Here is a 17,500-nt window from a genome sequence, read left to right as displayed (position 1 = left end):
TATGAGGGAGTAAAGGAACAAAGGAGTGAGGGAGTGTGAGGAAGCGAGGAACGGGGGGAACTCCGTGATGAATGGGACATGAGGTGATTGGTGGAAGAGGATGGGGTGGGTGGTGGGTGGATGACCGAGGAGGAGGAGGAGGAGGAGGAGGAGGAAAAGGACGAGGAGGAGGAGGAGGAGGAGGAAGAGGAGGAGGAAGAGGAGGAGGAGGAATAGGAGGAAGAGGAATAGGAGGTGGAGGAAAAGGACGAGGAGGAAAAGGACAAAGAGGAGGAGGAGGAATAGGAGGAGGAGGAGGAAGAGGAATAGGAGGTGGAGGAAAAGGACGAGGAGGAAAAGGACAAAGAGGAGGAGGAGGAATAGGAGGAGGAGAAGAAGGAGGAAAAGGACGAGGAGGAGGAGGAGGAGGAGGAGGAGGAGGAGGAGGAGGAGGAAGAGAAGGTCACTCAGATATGGGATGTACTCGTACCACAATCTGGGATGCCGGGGTGTAGGGCTTGTGAAGGTTAGGTTAGGTTAACGTTGATTCTGTGCTTGTGTTACGTTTGGTAACTGGAAAATTTGAAATCAATCTTATGGGATGTGAGCTAAATAGTGTTTGAAGTGTGTGACGTGTAGGATGTGGCATTTGGTCTATGGGGTTACTACAGTGCAAGAATGTGAGGAGCCTACGCCAGGAGGCGTTGAGTAGCTGCGACCGAAGCCATGACCTTTGCCCTGTGTGCATTGGGGACTGTTAGGACAGGTAACAGAGAGTCACTACTGGGAATCGTAGAGGAGTGCGGGATTCGAATCCACAGCTAAGCGAATGCCAGACCAGCACGCTTCCGACGACGCCAACTTTTGATAAAAGAGGAAGAAGAGAGACATGGTTCTTTTTTAAGGACCCTGGGCATCTGGGGGAGAACCCTCCCAACGCCCCTGGGTGCTGTTGCCCTCCTCACGGATACCTGCGTTGGTATCTGGTATGACGCGAGATGGGCGGGGTTGGCCTGGGCGAGGTCGAGACGGGGGCTGTATCACCTCGGGCGGTGCTCGACGATAACGCTGAAGGCAAGAGATCCGCCGTCGTGGAGGAAGATACGTCCCGATAACGAGCCCACAATGGAAGGCCCCGGCTGCGATGGATGCCGGCTTGGCACGCAGACGTGGGACGAGCACCGGGGAGGATGAAGAGAGTGAAGCAAGGAGGAGTAAGAGGAAGAAGGAGGAGGAAGAGGAGGGGGAAAAGAAGGAGGAAAAGAGGTAAGAGGGGTAGGAAGGTTAGGAGAAGAAGGAGGAGGAGGAGGAGGAGGAAGAGGAAGGAGGAGGAGGAGAGGAGGTGGACGAGGGTTAGGAAGGGTAGGGGGTAGAGGGGAGTGGGAGGAGAGAAGTAGTAGGGGGAATGAGGAAAAAGAGGAACAGGAGAAAGAGGAGGAAGAGGAAGAGGAGGAGTAAAAGAGGTAGAGGGGTAGGAAGGGTAGGGGTTAGAGGAGAGTAGGAGGAGAGAGGTATTAGGGGGAATGAGGAAAAGGATAAACAGCAGGAAGAGGAGGAAAAGGGGGCGGCAGAAGGAGGAAGAACAAGGAGGAGAAGGAAGAGGAGAAAGGGGAGTAAGATAGAAAGAGGAGAAAGAGGAGGAACAGGAGGAGGGGAAAGAGAAGGGGATTGGGAGAAGGAAGAAAAAAAGAAAGATGATGAAGAGGAGAATGAGAAAGAGGACAAGGAGGAGGAGTAGGAGAAGAAAGAGGAGGAGAAAGAGAATGAGAGGATGGAATAGGACAAGACGGGCATAAATGTAATATGGAACACAGAAAACTACATTAACGTGTATATACAGAGCAGCGCGCAATTTATATGTACGCCAAACTTGATGCCTTAATTGTCTTTATCAAGTTGCCCGTCAATCTCTCAGCTGCCTGATCACTTGCTAACTAACATCCTATAGCCAATGCCCCACCTAGAAACCTCCTCCTAGATCCGCCTCCCACATAGATTCTAACTAAAACAAACTCAACATACTTGGAAGATGCTATACTACATGGACTATATATATATATATATATATATATATATATATATATATATATATATATATATATACATATATATATATATATATATATATATATATATATATATATATATATATATTCACAAAACCAAAATGAAGTTCCACATTTGTAAAATGTTCAAGTATAACCCACTCTCGGAAAACAAAGCAAAAGAAATAGACGATATGTATATTTCGGCCACAACTGTGGTCCTCATCTGAAGAGGACCACAGTTGTGGTCGAAATATACAGATCGTCTGTTTCTTGTACTTTGTTTTTCCGACAGTGAGTTATATATATATATATATATATAGACATATATATATATATATGTATATATATATATATGTATATATATATGTATATATATATATGGATATATGTATATGTATATATGTATATATATATATATGTATATATACATATATATATATATATATATATATACATATGTATATATACACACACACACATCTAGGACTCGATCCGCGATCTGAGCAATCTCATGTCTATCATCTCCTGCGGATGTGATGAATACTCTACCCAAGAACGCCCGCGGGGGTCACTGCCATCAACAGTGATTCATAAACACAGTGACTTAATTCGAATTCCCTCCGCTGAAGTAACTGAGGTCGAGTGACGTTTTCTAGTGAATACAACGACGACGACATCGTGCTGAAAGATCTTGTGAATTCTTTTTCTTATTCTTTTCTATTTATTATTATCATTTTTATTTCAACGTTCACAACGTGACCTCGATAATATTAATTTCTAAGACGACCACAAATTAGGTCAGAGTAGACAGCATAGCTTGAACTAATACTTAACAAACAAAATAACTAACTAAATAAACATATATGTATTAAAATAAATAACTAAACAAATAGATAAGTAGATAAATGAATAGATAGTCTACAGAGAAACGCTCATCCATGACAAAATGCAATACTTCTCCGTATCTTTTCCTAAGGACCTCATTATTCAGTGAAATATGAATCCAAATGATTATGTTTATGGTCATAATTACACTCTGAGATCGCCTGCAGCGCCAACGCCGAGATATGCGTTCTGATCCTCTCTGGACGCGAGCTGCGATGATGACGTCATGTGGAGGCCAGGCGTCGCAGTATTTTAATTGTTAGTGGGGTGGAGGAGAGGTAGAATGGGAGGGAGAGTGAGAGGGGGGAGGGGGAGAGAGATAGAAATAGATATAGATGGATAAGTAGATATAGATAGAGAAAACGAATGAAAGTGGTGAACAGAGAGAGAGTGGGGAGAGGTTAGAGAGAGAGAAAGAGAGAGAGAGAGAGAGAGAGAGAGAGAGAGAGAGAGAGTGACAGAGAGAGAGAGAGAGAGAGAGAAAGAGAGTGGAGATAGATATTATAGAGATAGATATATAGATAGATAAATAGATAGATAGAGATAGATAGATAGAGAAAGAGAGGGAGAGAGTGTGAAGATATACATATAGACAGATAAATAGATAGAGAGATAGAAAGAGTGGAAAGAGATGAGAGAGAGAGTGTGAGAGTGAACGTGTGTGTGTGTGTGAGAGAGAGAGAGAGAGAGAGAGAGAGAGAGAGAGAGAGAGAGAGAGGGAGAGAGACAGAGAGAGAGATTACTTATTTGTTGCTGGGAGACACCGGCTGCTGATTCCTGTACATCCGAGCCCGTCCACCATTTCGCTCACACCACTCATGGCAGAACTGCAGCGAACCCATTAAGTAATTCTTCGATCTGCTCTTCTGCAGGAGAGAACTGAGGAGCTCTCGCCAAACTTCCCTTGGGGCTGCTACTGTCGTTAGGGCTTCTGGGCCGTCGGACGCTGCCCCGTGGTTGAAACCCTACCGCATTCCGCGGGCCACATAACACACTGACGAAGACCAAGGGAAGAAGTGTGACGAGGGTGATGAAAAATGGGGGGAAACCCGCTTCCCCGTCCCCTTCCTCTCTCTCTCCCTTCCTCCCTCCCTCTTTCCTCGTCCATTCCATTTATTGCTTTCCCACTGGGCATTGTTGACTGGAGGGGTGGCATAATCTGTTTTCAATTCCACTCCATTCCGTCCAGCCTATTCAATTCTGTAGCATTAGATTAAGGGTGCCTGTGGAGGCGTCTGCGCTCGAGGACCAGGCTCCTCCTCCTCCTCCTCCTCCTCCTCCTCTCCCGATCCCTTCCCTGCCTTTTTTTGGCTTTTCTATGTACCGATCTCCAGGTCGGGTAATATGGTCCGGCCGTTCCCTTTCTTCAAGACCTTTTGCCTCTCGAATATTCTTTTCCATTGTAAAGAGATTCTTCCCCTCTCCTCCCTCTCCCTCCTCCCCCTCCCCCCCAATTTCCTCTTGCACCATTTTCTTCATAAAAGATTGTTCACCACTCCCGCTGTTGCTCTCTTGTTGGTGCTTATTCGTGTGTTGCGAAGTAGATCAGTTTCTGGTCTGTAATTCTTTATATTGTGGGAGGCCATTTTCTCATAAGATGTATCTATGAGTGCAGTCATTTTGGTATTTCGGTATTTTTATTATTGTCATTATTATTATTATTTTTATTATTATTATTATTATTATTATTATTATTATTATTAACATTATTATTATCATTATTATTGTTATTATTATTAATTATTATTATTATTATTATTATTATCATTATTATTATTATTATGATTTTTATTGTTGTTGTTGTTATTGGCTTTGGTATATGTATGTGTATGTATGTATGTTGTTGTTATTATTATTGTTATTTTATTATCACTATTATTATTATCATTATTATTATAATTATTTGTTTTTTGGAAAACTTTGATGCGATCTCTTAGATTCATTTGTTTTTACATTTATCTGCAGTGACGCCTTGGTCCCCCTCAAGACATCCATTTTCTTTCACTTTCCAACGTTTTCTTTCATGCCTCCTTTATCTCGACGTTTTCCCTAATTCCGTACTCCCTCACGATCTCATATTTTCTTTCTTTATGTTCTCTTATTCCCTTCGTGTCCATCTTGGCCCTCAGTCAGCACTTTTCTTTAATCTTTTCCAACATTCCTTATCGTTATTACTCTCTGATGGTCCTATCCTAATCTACTGCCTCCATTTTCTTTTCTAATGACCTCGGTATTAGATTCTATTACCTCCTCTCCGTTTTCTCTTATGCCTAATCCCATTTCCTTCTTCGTTCTCTTTCCCAACTTCTTCATTTTCCTCCGTTGTCTTCCCTCCTTCTTGGCCTTCCATGTGTCCTTCCAGCTCTTCTTCCTCACTCTCTTTCCCAATTTCTTCATTCCCTTCCGTGGTCTTCCTTCCTTGGCCTTCCATGTGTCCTTCCAGCCCGCATTCCTCACTCCCTTTCCTAACTTCTTCATTTTCCTCCGTTGTCTTCCCTCCTTCTTGGCCTTCCAGGTGTCCTTCCGACCCTCCTTCCCCACTCTCTTTCCAAACTTCTTCATTCTCTTCCGTGGCTTTTCCTCCTTCTTGCCCTTCCAAGTGTCCTTCCTCACTCTCTTTCCTAACTTCTTCATTTCCTCCCTTGGCCTTCCTTCCTTCTTGGCCTTCCAAGTGTCCTTCCGACCCTCCTTCCTCCCCAAATCGTTTCTGGATTGTTTCAAATCATCCCTTTTTGGTTCCAGCGCCTGTCGACATAGATTATCACTGGTACCTGCTGCCTCCTTGCCCTTCCAGCGGTCCCCTCTCCACTGGAGAGTCCACCACCATCTTCCCTAATTTCATTTCATGAACTGACCGTTGCATGACATGACTTGGCTGCATGACTGTCTCACTTCGGAGAGATCGGCTACGAAGCGTTCGTTTTATTTACCAGCGTTAGGTTCATTGGCTGAGCGGATTAGGGCGTCGTTACTTGCGACGAAGGGCGAGGGGGTGGCGGTTCGAATCCTGCCACCGGCCAAGTTGAACTAAGGGCATGGTTAATTAAATTCCACGCTACAAAGTCCTCTGTAAGGGGCACCGTCCTGGCTTTCCGATGGGAGGAGGTTGTGACGTACCATATCAATCAAAAGGTTCTTCTTCATTTGTCCCTTCCACCAATGAATTACCTGACACAGGCAGAGACCGTGGGGGGCACGATTTGATTGCTTTGTCTATTTGATTTATTAACAACTCCATTTCACCCCGCTGCTGATGACCGTTTTTGGGCTCGCGGTGTTGGCTGAGGGTTTAGGAAGTGTCAACAGAATCTAAAAGATGAAGAGCCTACGCCAGGAGGCGCTGAGTAGCTGCGGCCGAAGCCGTCACCTTTGCTCTATTATGCGCTTTAGGGACTGCTATGACAGGCGACAAAGGGTCTACTGCTGGGATCGGAGAGAATTTAAGTTCACATGGAAATTTATTTTCTGAATCACTGGAGGAGAAGCGGTGGGGGTGGTGAGGGAGGGGTGGGATGGGGTGTAGGGTGGTGAGGGAGGGGTGGGATGGGGTGAAGGGTGGTGAGGGAGGGGTGGGATGGGGTGTAGGGTGGTGAGGGAGGGGTGGGATGGGGTGTGGAGTGGTGAAGGAGGGGTGGAATGGGGTGTGGATTGGTGAAGGAGGGGTGGAATGGGGTGTTGGGTGGTGAGGGAGGAGTGGGATGGGTTGTAAGGATAGTAAGGGAGGGGTGGGATGGGGTGTGGGGTGGTGAAGGAAGGGTGGGATGGGGTGTAGCGTTGAGGGAGGGGTGGGATGGGGTAGGGGTAGTGAGGGAGGGTGGGATGGGGTGTGGGGTGGTGAGGGAGGGGTGGTATGGGGTGTGGAGTGTTGAGGGAGGGGTGGGATGGGGTTGGGGTAGTGAGGGAGGGATGGGATGGGGTGTGGGATGGTGAGGTAGGGGTGGGATGGGGTGTGGGGTGTTGAGGGAGGGGTGGGATGGGGTGTGGGGTGAAGGAGAAGAGGGTTGTATCAATAGAACCCCTATGAGTGATAAATTGAGGGAGGGTTTGGCGTCTACAAGTGGAAATTGAGAAATGCGGAAAAGAAATACGAATTACGTTCATGAGATCTTTCATTGCTAACTTCAACACACGCTGCTGCCCTAATCTTGTTACTTTAATGACACAAGACCATTCCAGTGGTTGCTACATATACAGTACACATCTGACGATTTGTAATTCTGTGAAATATAAAAATTGGTAATATAATCGCCCTTACTCCCCAGAAAAATTCAAGAAAGTCAATGGTACATATGTATATATGTATGTATATAGATAAACACACACACACACACACACACACACAATGTGCGTGCGTGCGTGTGTGTGTGTGTGTGTGTGTATGTGTGTGTGTGTGTATGTGTGTCGGTGTGTGTGTAAGTGTGTACACACGCATGCTCGTGTGCCTTTTTGCTTGCTCTCTTCTCGAGTACCTTCCTCCTTGCTTGCAAGCGTGTTTACCAGCATGCATGCGTACATACTCCCACGAGAGACTACGCCACGGCCTGAGCGTTCTCCCCTCAATCTAACCTAATTAGGAAGAATAAGAAAACGGACTCGTTATACACAAGAGAAATATGATGTTTATCTTCTCGGCTTTGAGAAAGGCAGGCGGACCGGGGCCCCACCGGCTCTTTCTCCTGAGCTTTTGCTAAACTGATGCTGTGCTGCAGGACCCAAGCAAGCAAGCAAGCAAGCATTCAAACGGAGAATATATCCCGATTATGTCATTCACTTGAGGTTTTCCTTCCATCCAAGAATCTCATCCTCTCTCTCTCTCTCTCTCTCTCTCTTTCACTCTGTCTCTCTCTGTCTCTCCTTTTCTTCTTCTTCTCTGTCCTACTCTTCTTCTCTTTCCTCCTCGCCATCTCTTTTCCTCTCAATCTCTCTCTCTCTTTCTCTCTCTGTCTCTCCCTTTCTGTCTGTCTCTGTCTCTCCTCCTCTTCTTCTTCTCTGTCCTATTCTTCTTCTCTTTCCTCCTCTCCATCTCCTTTCCTCGCAATATCTCTTCCTCTTATTCTCTTTTCTTTCCAATCTCTCTTCCTCCTGATCTATCTTCCTCTGCTCTCAATCTCTCCTCCTTTTTCCCTTCCTCCTCCTCCTCCTTCTTTTTCTCTTCCTGTCCGTCTTTCCTCCTCTTCCTTTTTCTCTTCCTCTCTTTCTCTATTTTTCACATATTTCTCCATCTCAATTTCTCTTTTTCTCAATTTTTCTTCCTCTCAACGTCTCTTCTCTTTAATTTTCCTCTCAAGACTAATCTCTCTAATTCTCTCTTTCTTTCATTAATCCATACTTCATCCTTTGTCCAAAGCGAGTTAATTATAATCCAGTTATACAATTAACCATTTAGTAACAACGTAACTCACATCACATTAAACTAGTTCAAATTCTTTTCTTCAATCCATTTACGTCCTTGATTAGGGGGCAAAGTTTCAGTTCACAGAAGGACAAAGATTGATGAAACGAGAACACAATCACAACGTTGTCCTTCCATTGGAATACGCTTAAGCTTCCGACTATGTCAAATGTTTTACGTCTGGAACCATAAGATTTTTTTTTTTATTTGATTTGTGAATTCACGAGAGGTTCCTTACCCCTCTCCCTCCCCCCCCCTACTTCCACCGCTCACCGGCCACCTCTCCCTCCCCAACCGCCTCCTCCAATATTCCTGAAGATTCTGGAAGACGCTTTAAGCTTGCGACCATGTCAAATGCTTGGAGTCTGGAACCATAAGAATCTTTTTATTTGATTCGCGAATTCACAAGAGTTTCCTTACCCCTTGACCTCGCCCCCACCTTCCACCGCCCATCGTCCACCTCTCCCTCCCCAACCACCTCCTCCAATATTCCTGAAGCGTCACTGAAGAAACCTTGTGATTTCATTTGCCGTCCAAGTGGAGCGCTCTCTCGGATGGGGGCTGCTCATGTGACTCTTGGACCTTTGGCGTCTGAGTAGGATCCTGAAGGGAAGTGAGGTGAAGTGAAGGGAAGTGAAGGGAAGTGAAGGGAAGTGAAGGGAAGTGAAGGGAAGTGAAGGGAAGTGAAGGGAAGAGGAGGGAAGGGAAGAGAAGGGAAGGGAAAAGAAGGGAAGGGGAGAGAAGGGAATGGAGGGGGGTGAAAGTGAAGGAAAGTGAAGGGAAGTTCCTTTCACGTGTGAACTACAGCACTGAGTGCTTGCCCTGTTGCACCTCCTTACGAAGGGAAGGAAAAGGAAAGGAGGGGAATGAAAAGGAAGGGAAGGGAAGGGAAGAAAAGTGAAGTGTGTGTGTGTGTGTGTGTGTGTGTGTGTGTGTGTGTGTGTGTGTGTGTGTGTGTGTGTGTGTGTGTGTGTGTGTGTGCGCGCGCGCACGTGTATAAATAAATCTGTCTTATTTTGAAGAAGGCTATGGAAGAAATAAACTACTTAATAAGCAAAAACAAACTGAATACCACCGCTTTTATCCTCTAACGAATTTTCCCTGTTGGCAAAAAATCTTCCAAGCTTCCGGCCGAAGGAATTGAACGTACATAAGAACATAAGAATGAAGGAGACTACAAGAGACCATAGTGCCTACACTAGTCAGTTCCATATCCATTACCACCTATCATCCCTATCCATAAAGTTCTCTAGCTTTTTCTTAAATCAACCGAAAGTTTCAGCGCTTACTATATGGCTACTATATTTCATTCGTTGACCATTCTCCTGGTAAACCACTTCTTGTCTATTTCCTTCTTAAATCTAGATTTAAGAGGAAAATAGGCAGGAGCACAATTCAAAAACGTCAAAACTTCACCTCTTGAACAAACACCATATTTTCCCTTCTTTCATCGGATCTCATCATGGACCGTAAAGCCCTTTTTCGGCATGCGTCTTTCTTACTGTAATTCAATGTAACTCTTTGTAATTCAGTGTTACATACATATACCAAGGCTTTTTCCCCCTTACACGGAGGGTAGCCAAAAGACAAAGGCATAGAAACCACTCACACCCATTCCATCCCCTACATACTCCACTCCCCTCTTCCCTCCCACTGATCTTGGCACCTCCTGGATGACGGGTCATCCCTGCATCTTCTTCATTGCCTGTAATTCAGTGTTACTCTTTATAATTCATTGTAACTCTTTTCAATTCATTGTACCTTCGTAAATCAGTATAACTCTTTGTACCTTCACATATCAGTAAAACTCTTTGTATATCACTATAACTCTTTGCAATCCATTGTAACTTTGTAATTCATTCTAACTCTTTGTAATTCAGTGTAACTCTTTGCAAATCAGTATAAATCTTTGTAAATCAGTGTAACTCTTTGCAATTTAGTGCAACTCTTTATAATTCATTGTAACTCATTGTGATTCATTGTAACTCTTTGTAATTCATTTTAACTCTTTGTAAATCAATGTATCTCTTTATAAATCAGTTGAAGTCTTTGTAATTCATTGACAATCTTTGTAATTCATTCTAGCTCTATAGAACATTCTATAGAAGAATTCTTTGCAAATCAATGTAACTCTGCAATTCAGTGTAACTCTTTGTAGCTCAGTGTAACTCTTTGTAATACAAAATTATATTTTCACCTTAAGACGGCCTGAAGAAGCTTTCGCTTATCCTTCTTACGATGGAACCAGATATCACTCTCAGGGACACAAGCAGAAGCAGAAAGGACACATTATATAGGTGGGACGACTAGAGAGAAGAAGTAATGGAAAAAGAGAAGGAGGAAGAAGAGGAAGAGAAGAAGAAGAAGGAGGAGGAGGAGGAGGAGCAGGAGGAGGGGCAGGAGAAGAAGGAGGAGGAGAAGGAAGAGGAGAGGGATGAGGAGGATAAGAATAAGACTGAGGCTGAAGATGAAGGTGAGAAAAAGGAGAAAGAGGAGAGGAAGGAGGAAGATGAGGAGGAACAGGAAGAAAAAGATAGAGGAGGAGAAGGGGGAGAAGGAGAAGGAAAAGGAGGAGGACGAGGAGGAGGAGGAGGAGGAGGAAGAGGAAGGAGACGAGGAGGACGACTACTATGTCGAGATGAAAATGACGGTCAGGATCAGAGGGGGAGCAAGAGCGGAGTGGAATGAAGTTGAATGGCTCTTTGAGTCATCCGCAATCGTCCGCTCACACTCACTCACTCTCTAGGATAAGGAGAGGAGGGGAGAGGGGAGAGGGGAGAGGGGAGAGGGGAGGGGAGAGGGCAGAGGGGTGAAGGGAGAGTGAGGGGAAAGGGGGGAGGGCATGTCATGTGTACAACCACGTTCAAAAGAACACCTGTAATACATACATATGTGCATGAGTTTTGTGTGTGTGTGTGTGTGTGTGTGTGTGTGTGTGTGTGTGTGTGTATGTATGTGTGTGTGTGTGTGTGTGTGTATGTGTGTGTGTGTGTGTGTATGTATTGTACGTATTTACAGTACAAGTCTATAACCCATGTACTTTTATTTGTGTGCACACGCGTGTGTGCACATTTTCATCCAGACCTACATGAATGACGCTTTCGACATCAGCTAAAAGGAATATGGTCAAAGTCATCTCTTTACCATGCGACATAAAATGCTTTCCTTTTACAATATACAAGATCATACGTCAGAATCCTTCACATTTTACGTTCATACATTCAATACTAAGGCTTCCTGATCCCGATATGGGTCTTTCAAATATCTCGAATATTTTAATCCAGGACCCAAGAATTGCAGAAAGCTCTATTGACATTAATATTTATTTCCAAAATCGTGCGGACAAAGACATCGCTAGACTTTCCAAGACAGAGGACATGACGGTATGTCCACGCAATTTATCTATGTTTCTGTTTGTATTTCAATGTGTTTATATATTTATTCATTTTCGTATTTTCATATTATTTTCTATCTATTCATACATTTACTTACTAATTTATTTATGTATTATCTATTCATTTATTTGTCTACTGGTCTATTTACATATTCACCTATTTGTTTATCATATATTTATCTTTTTATTTGTTTACTATTTACCTATTTATTCATCTATATAATTACCTATTTATCTACTGATATATCAATTTCTTCTTTCAGTTATTTCTATGAAGTGCAGCCATTGGTCCGAAAAATTCAAAAGCTTTCCTTCCTTTTCCTTTTAAGTCCATCAACCCCCCCCCCCCCCACCTCCGGGACTCTTTAATTCGACACATCGCCCTGCTAACGTCCCCCGGAACTAGATGACACCATAACGGAAGCAGATCATGTGATCCAACTGTACATCTAAAGCCTTTTTGAACGAAGTGGACGTCCCGACTCGACGCGCAAGGCATTATGGTACACACGCTGAGGCTGTTGCTGGCGTGCGTGCGCGCGCGCGAGTTCGGTTTCCAGAGCATCAAGCGGCAAAGGCATGTGAGGATATCAAAGCAAAAAGGGAATGAGGATCAGGACTCAGGAGGAAAAGGAAGGGGAAGGGGGGAGGAGGGAGGAGGAAGGAGGAGGAATAGGAGGAAGAGGACAAATAGGATGGACATGAATACAAGGATATTGAGTACGTGGATTATGAAAATGGGTACAATGATAAGAATGAGGATGAGGATGAGGTGGAAGGGGATGAAAATGAGTATAAGGATAAAGATGAAGAGAAGGAGGAGGAGGAGGAGGAGGAGGAAATGAATATAAGGATAAGTATATGAAGATGATGATGATGATGATGGTGATGATAAAGAGGAGGAGGAGGAGGAGGAAATGAATATAAGGATAAATAGATTATGATGATGATGAAAATGATGATGATGATGATGATGATGATAACGATGATGATGATGATGATGATGATGATGACGACGACGACGATAATGATGATGATGATAATGATAATGATGATGATGATGGTGATGATGATGATCATGATGATGATGATGAGCGATAGCCCTGGAATTTTGTTTTTCACGTATCCTTTACGATACGATACTCGAGCACCCATAGATTCTACCTAGCAACAATATCAAGGTATTTGATCTCTATTAGGTCTCCTGAGTCTTTCTTACATCACACACTCAATGGAACGTCTATCCTCTGAATGCGGGGTGCTCTAATAGAGGTGTTCAAGTGGATCAAAGGCTTTAACAAGGGTGACGCAAACAAGATCATCATATCAAGACAACAGGGCAGGACGCAGTAATGTATTTAAATTGGACAAATTTATATTTAAGAAGAAAATAGGCAAGAATTGGTTTACCAATAGAGTGGGCAACAAATGGAGTAGACTTAGTAACCATGCAGCGAGATTTGACGCTATCGTTTATTTGAAGAAAAGGTTAGACAACTTTATGGATGGGGATGACAGGTAGTAATGGGCATGGAACTCCCTAGTGCTGGCCTTAAGGTGTCTTGCAATCCCCTTCATTCTTATGTTTTTATGTTCTTGACGTAATCTCTACACAATATATATGAATTAATGTTCATGCATAAAAACCCAACAGCGTTTCATAAAATGTTGTAATGATATACGCATCGAAGCACGTGTGAATATTTTGAGTTATTTGTTGTTTTACGAGAAGTCTCCAGCTCTTCTATCCTTGGAGACAAAATCACACCGAGGAAGTTGAATCGCACGTATCGACTTTTCGCCGTGCGCCGTCCACGACACGACGTCGTTTTCTCAAATAACTATGGGCGTCTATAGACGCTTTCACATGTGATCGTGGTCGGGACGTGTGAAGGCGTCTATAGGCACCCATGGTTACTTGAGAACACGACGTCGTGTCGTGGACGGCGCACGGCGAAAAGTCGATACGTGTGAAACAACCCATAGGTAACTCTTGGACTTACCTCTACTAGATGCCGGGTTTATTGTCTTCTGAAAAAAGAAGAAAAAGTAGAATTAGAACACTTAATTGGTCAGTAAGCATTTGATTATTTGTAAAAAAACGTTTAGGAAAAGGATAAGTTTTGATTTACATATTGCCTCTGTCATGTTACGTTCGTTCTCTCCTGCTCAATTAAAAACCTAAGAATGAAGGAGACTGCAAGAGACCATAAAGCCTACACTAGGCAGTTCCATGTTCATTACCACCTATCATCTCCATCTATAAAGTTATCTGATCTGATCCTAAAAACAACCAATACTTTCAGCGTTCACTACATGGTTACTAAGTCTATTCCATTCGTTAACTACTCTCTTTGTAAACCAGTCCTTGTCTATTTCCTTCTTAAATTTAGATCTATCCAATTCAAACCCATGAATTCCACTTTGCAATCGACGTCAATTCAACCTCTCACGTCCTCGTAAACAAATGTCAAACACACCAACTAATCTATCGCCCTGATTTACTGAATATTGCGGTCTGCTACAAGAACCTCCTGGCCTTAGGGCATACATCTATATGTTGTATTTCACTTTAGGATGCTCCTTGGTCCAATGGGTTAGGGCGTCTCTACTTGCAGCGAAGGTCGAGGTGATGGTGGTTCGAACTCTGCCACCGGCGATGTTGAACTAAGGGCATGTTTTATTAAATTCCACGCTACAAAGTCCTCTGCAAGGGGTACCATCCTAGCCTCCTAATAGGGGGGAGTTTGTGAGGTTAAACTATATCAACCATTACCAATCAATCATTTTTACTTTAACGCAGACGGTACGAACATCAGCCAGTCCAAGGCTGCACATTACTACAATAGGATATTAAATCACCCAGAGCAATCTTTGGATACTCCTGGCATTGCAATCTTTGTGGACACATCTGGTTGAGATGACCTGCATTCTTCAAATCCAAGGTCATCGACCATAGGTCACCCGCTTAAGAGTGCAGGAGAGAGAGAGAGAGAGAGAGAGAGAGAGAGAGAGAGAGAGAGAGAGAGAGAATCCATCTCCCCGAGACCACTACAAAGACCCCCAAAGAGCGAAATTCAAGCAAACCTGAAGTCACTTAAGCCTAACGGAGGCGGGAATGTTTTCCTTTGGTAGTAAACGACTTCATTCGGTTGAGGGTCGAGTGTCGAAGTGAGACCCTAATTCTTCCAGACCTTGACATCCCTCGCACTGTAAACTCTCTCGAACAGACCCCGAAGACTTCATTCAACCGGCGACTGATCCCGGGGACACAAAGGGACTCGAGCGCAGAAGGCTTAACTGTTAAGTAGAGACGTTACTTGTGAGATAGCTGTCCCCGCGGCCCTCGTATCTGTGAACGTGTTTGTGCAACAGCTGAACGTGATATATGCCTTGTGTGACCAAAGGCTGAGCGTGACCCAGGCTACGACGGGAAGGGAGGGGCAAGAGGAGGAAGATCGGTGGAGGAGGAGGGGAGAAAGAATTAGAATAAGGGAGAGGAGGAGGAGAAAGAGGAAGAAAAGGAGGAGTAGGATGATGATGATTATGATGAGAAGATGAAGGGGAGATGCCTGAGGAAGAGGAGGAGGATTAATAAGGATAAGGATCAAGAAAAATATGTTCAAATGCACAATTAGCACTTTAAAGATCTCAGTGTACGTGTGTGTGTGTGTGTGTGTGTGTGTGTGTGTGTGTGTGTATGTGTGTATGTGTGTGCAGTTTGTATGTGATTTACCAAGGTCTTGGATCACGTGTTGGAAATGTGATCTACAGTTATTACTCTCCCGCATTAGATCTCAGAACTCATATGTGACTTTATACACACACGCATACACACACACACACACACACACATGACCACACACACACACACACACACACACACACACACACACACACACACAAACACACACACATACACACCCACACACACACACATATACACCCACACCCACACATTGAACTTCTTGCCCAACAGAGCTGGAGTGCCGGCTCACAGTGTAGCGATGCTTATTTATTTTTTCAGCCCTGGGAGGGACTTGAATCTGGATCGCTAAATTAGCGGTCGAGAACGGTACTACTGCACCGTCGAGCCGCGCGCGCGCGCGCGCGCGCGTGTGTGTGTGTGTGTGTGTGTGTGCGTGCAGAGACAGAGTGACAGGCTGACAGACATAGGCAGACAGAAAGACAGTCAGACAAGCAGACACGGACACATAGACAGACGGACGGATGGACGGACACAGACAGACATACTGACAGACACACAGATCCTGATAGTACAAAGTGCCCGAGAGATTCATTCTGTGACCTTCCCCCACTCCCCTCCTCCGCCACCACCACAACCACCACCACAACCACCACCACCACCACCAGCACCATCACCACCACCACAACTACCACCACCATCACCACCACCACCACAACCACCACCACCACCACCCCCACCATCACCACCACCGCCACCACCACCACCACCACCACTGGTTATCGACGAAATCGAAGAGGAAGCCAAAGACGCAGAAGGACCCCAAAGGTACTCACGAAGTCGAAGACCCTAAGACCAACCTACTTCGTCAAAGACGAGTCTTCGAGGACCGAAGTTCCTCCGTGGACAGCGTTCCTCCGGAGGCAAATGTGAATATTCCTCCCTTCTTTTCTTTTTCTTCTCTAAACAAAACCTAACACGAGCCTCTGCACATATGAATACGTCATCACCGACGCCGGGAACTCATAAGAGGCTGAGGAACCAAGGAGGAGTTCTTGAAGTCGAAGTGGCCCAACTTTTGAGTCAAAATTCGCTTTTCGAAATGGAATATTAAATGCATTCGAGTATGGCCGCCGCGACCTCCGAGGCTCAATATTGTTTCCCAATTTCGAAGGCGAACCTCTTCCGATATTTTTTTTCTAATAATAGTCTTTTTTTTTGATGATTTTTGAGGAAATGTATAATGTGTGTGTGTACATGAAATATATTTACATGCATATACATATATAGTCATATATATAATGCATGTGTGTACATAAAACATACTTATATACATATACATATATAGTCATATTTAAGTATTTGTATATACAGGTATGTATCATGTATGTTTCATGGAGCATATACGCAAGTTTCAGTCTCGATTTTTTTTCTGATTTTATTTTATTCTATTTTCTTTTCTTTTAAATGTCCACCGGAAACTAGTGGCCGATTCTCCCCCTCTTGATCTGGACACGAGGTGCAGCTGCTGGGATCTAAAGTTAGCGTGAGACCTGCATTACTGCCCAGGAGTTAATCGCCAAACAAGATCAACTTTGGCAACTGAGATATATTCACTCCATTGCTTTGAGGACGCCGACCGCGCGCAGCCCGGAGTTTACGTTCCACACGGACCTGCCCCCTCCCCTCTCTCTCTCTCTCTCTCTCTCTCTCTCTCTCTCTCTCTCTCTCTCTCTCTCTCTCTCTCTCTCTCTCTCTCTCTCTCTCTCTCTCTATATATATATATATATATATATATATATATATATATATATACGTATATATGGGAGATTGGGTGGTGGGAGAAAGTGTGGTATGGTGGTACCAAATGTGACCTAACGTTAAACATTCTGTAGACAATTCTCTGAAGAAGACCATGTTGGTCGCAACGTTTAAGTAAATCAATTCCTAGATCATCATCGTTTTTCTTCCACCACCCAATTTCTCATCTGCCTTTGCTTATATACATACATACATATATATATATATATATATATGTATATATATATATACACACATATATATATATGTGTGTGTGTGTTTATGTATGTGTATAT

At 44.0% G+C, this 17,500-nt stretch overlaps 1 protein-coding gene across 1 annotated transcript in view; it reads right to left on the bottom strand.

Moving 5' to 3' along the window:
* Positions 1–17,500, bottom strand: part of LOC143020323 (MOXD1 homolog 2-like) — a 681,164-nt gene that overhangs the window by 118,409 nt on the left and 545,255 nt on the right. The window contains exon 4 of the mRNA XM_076176637.1: positions 13,702–13,729. The gene's annotated coding sequence lies outside the window, so the exon portion shown is untranslated. The remainder of the gene's footprint in view (positions 1–13,701; positions 13,730–17,500) is intronic.

The sequence above is a fragment of the Oratosquilla oratoria genome, chromosome 39 (assembly GCF_046742065.1).
Source record: "Oratosquilla oratoria isolate Oo_2021 chromosome 39, ASM4674206v1, whole genome shotgun sequence".
Classification (NCBI taxonomy): Eukaryota; Metazoa; Arthropoda; class Malacostraca; order Stomatopoda; family Squillidae; genus Oratosquilla; species Oratosquilla oratoria.
The sequence above is the reverse complement of the archived record's forward strand: the minus strand, read 5'-3'. Positions and strand labels throughout refer to the sequence as shown.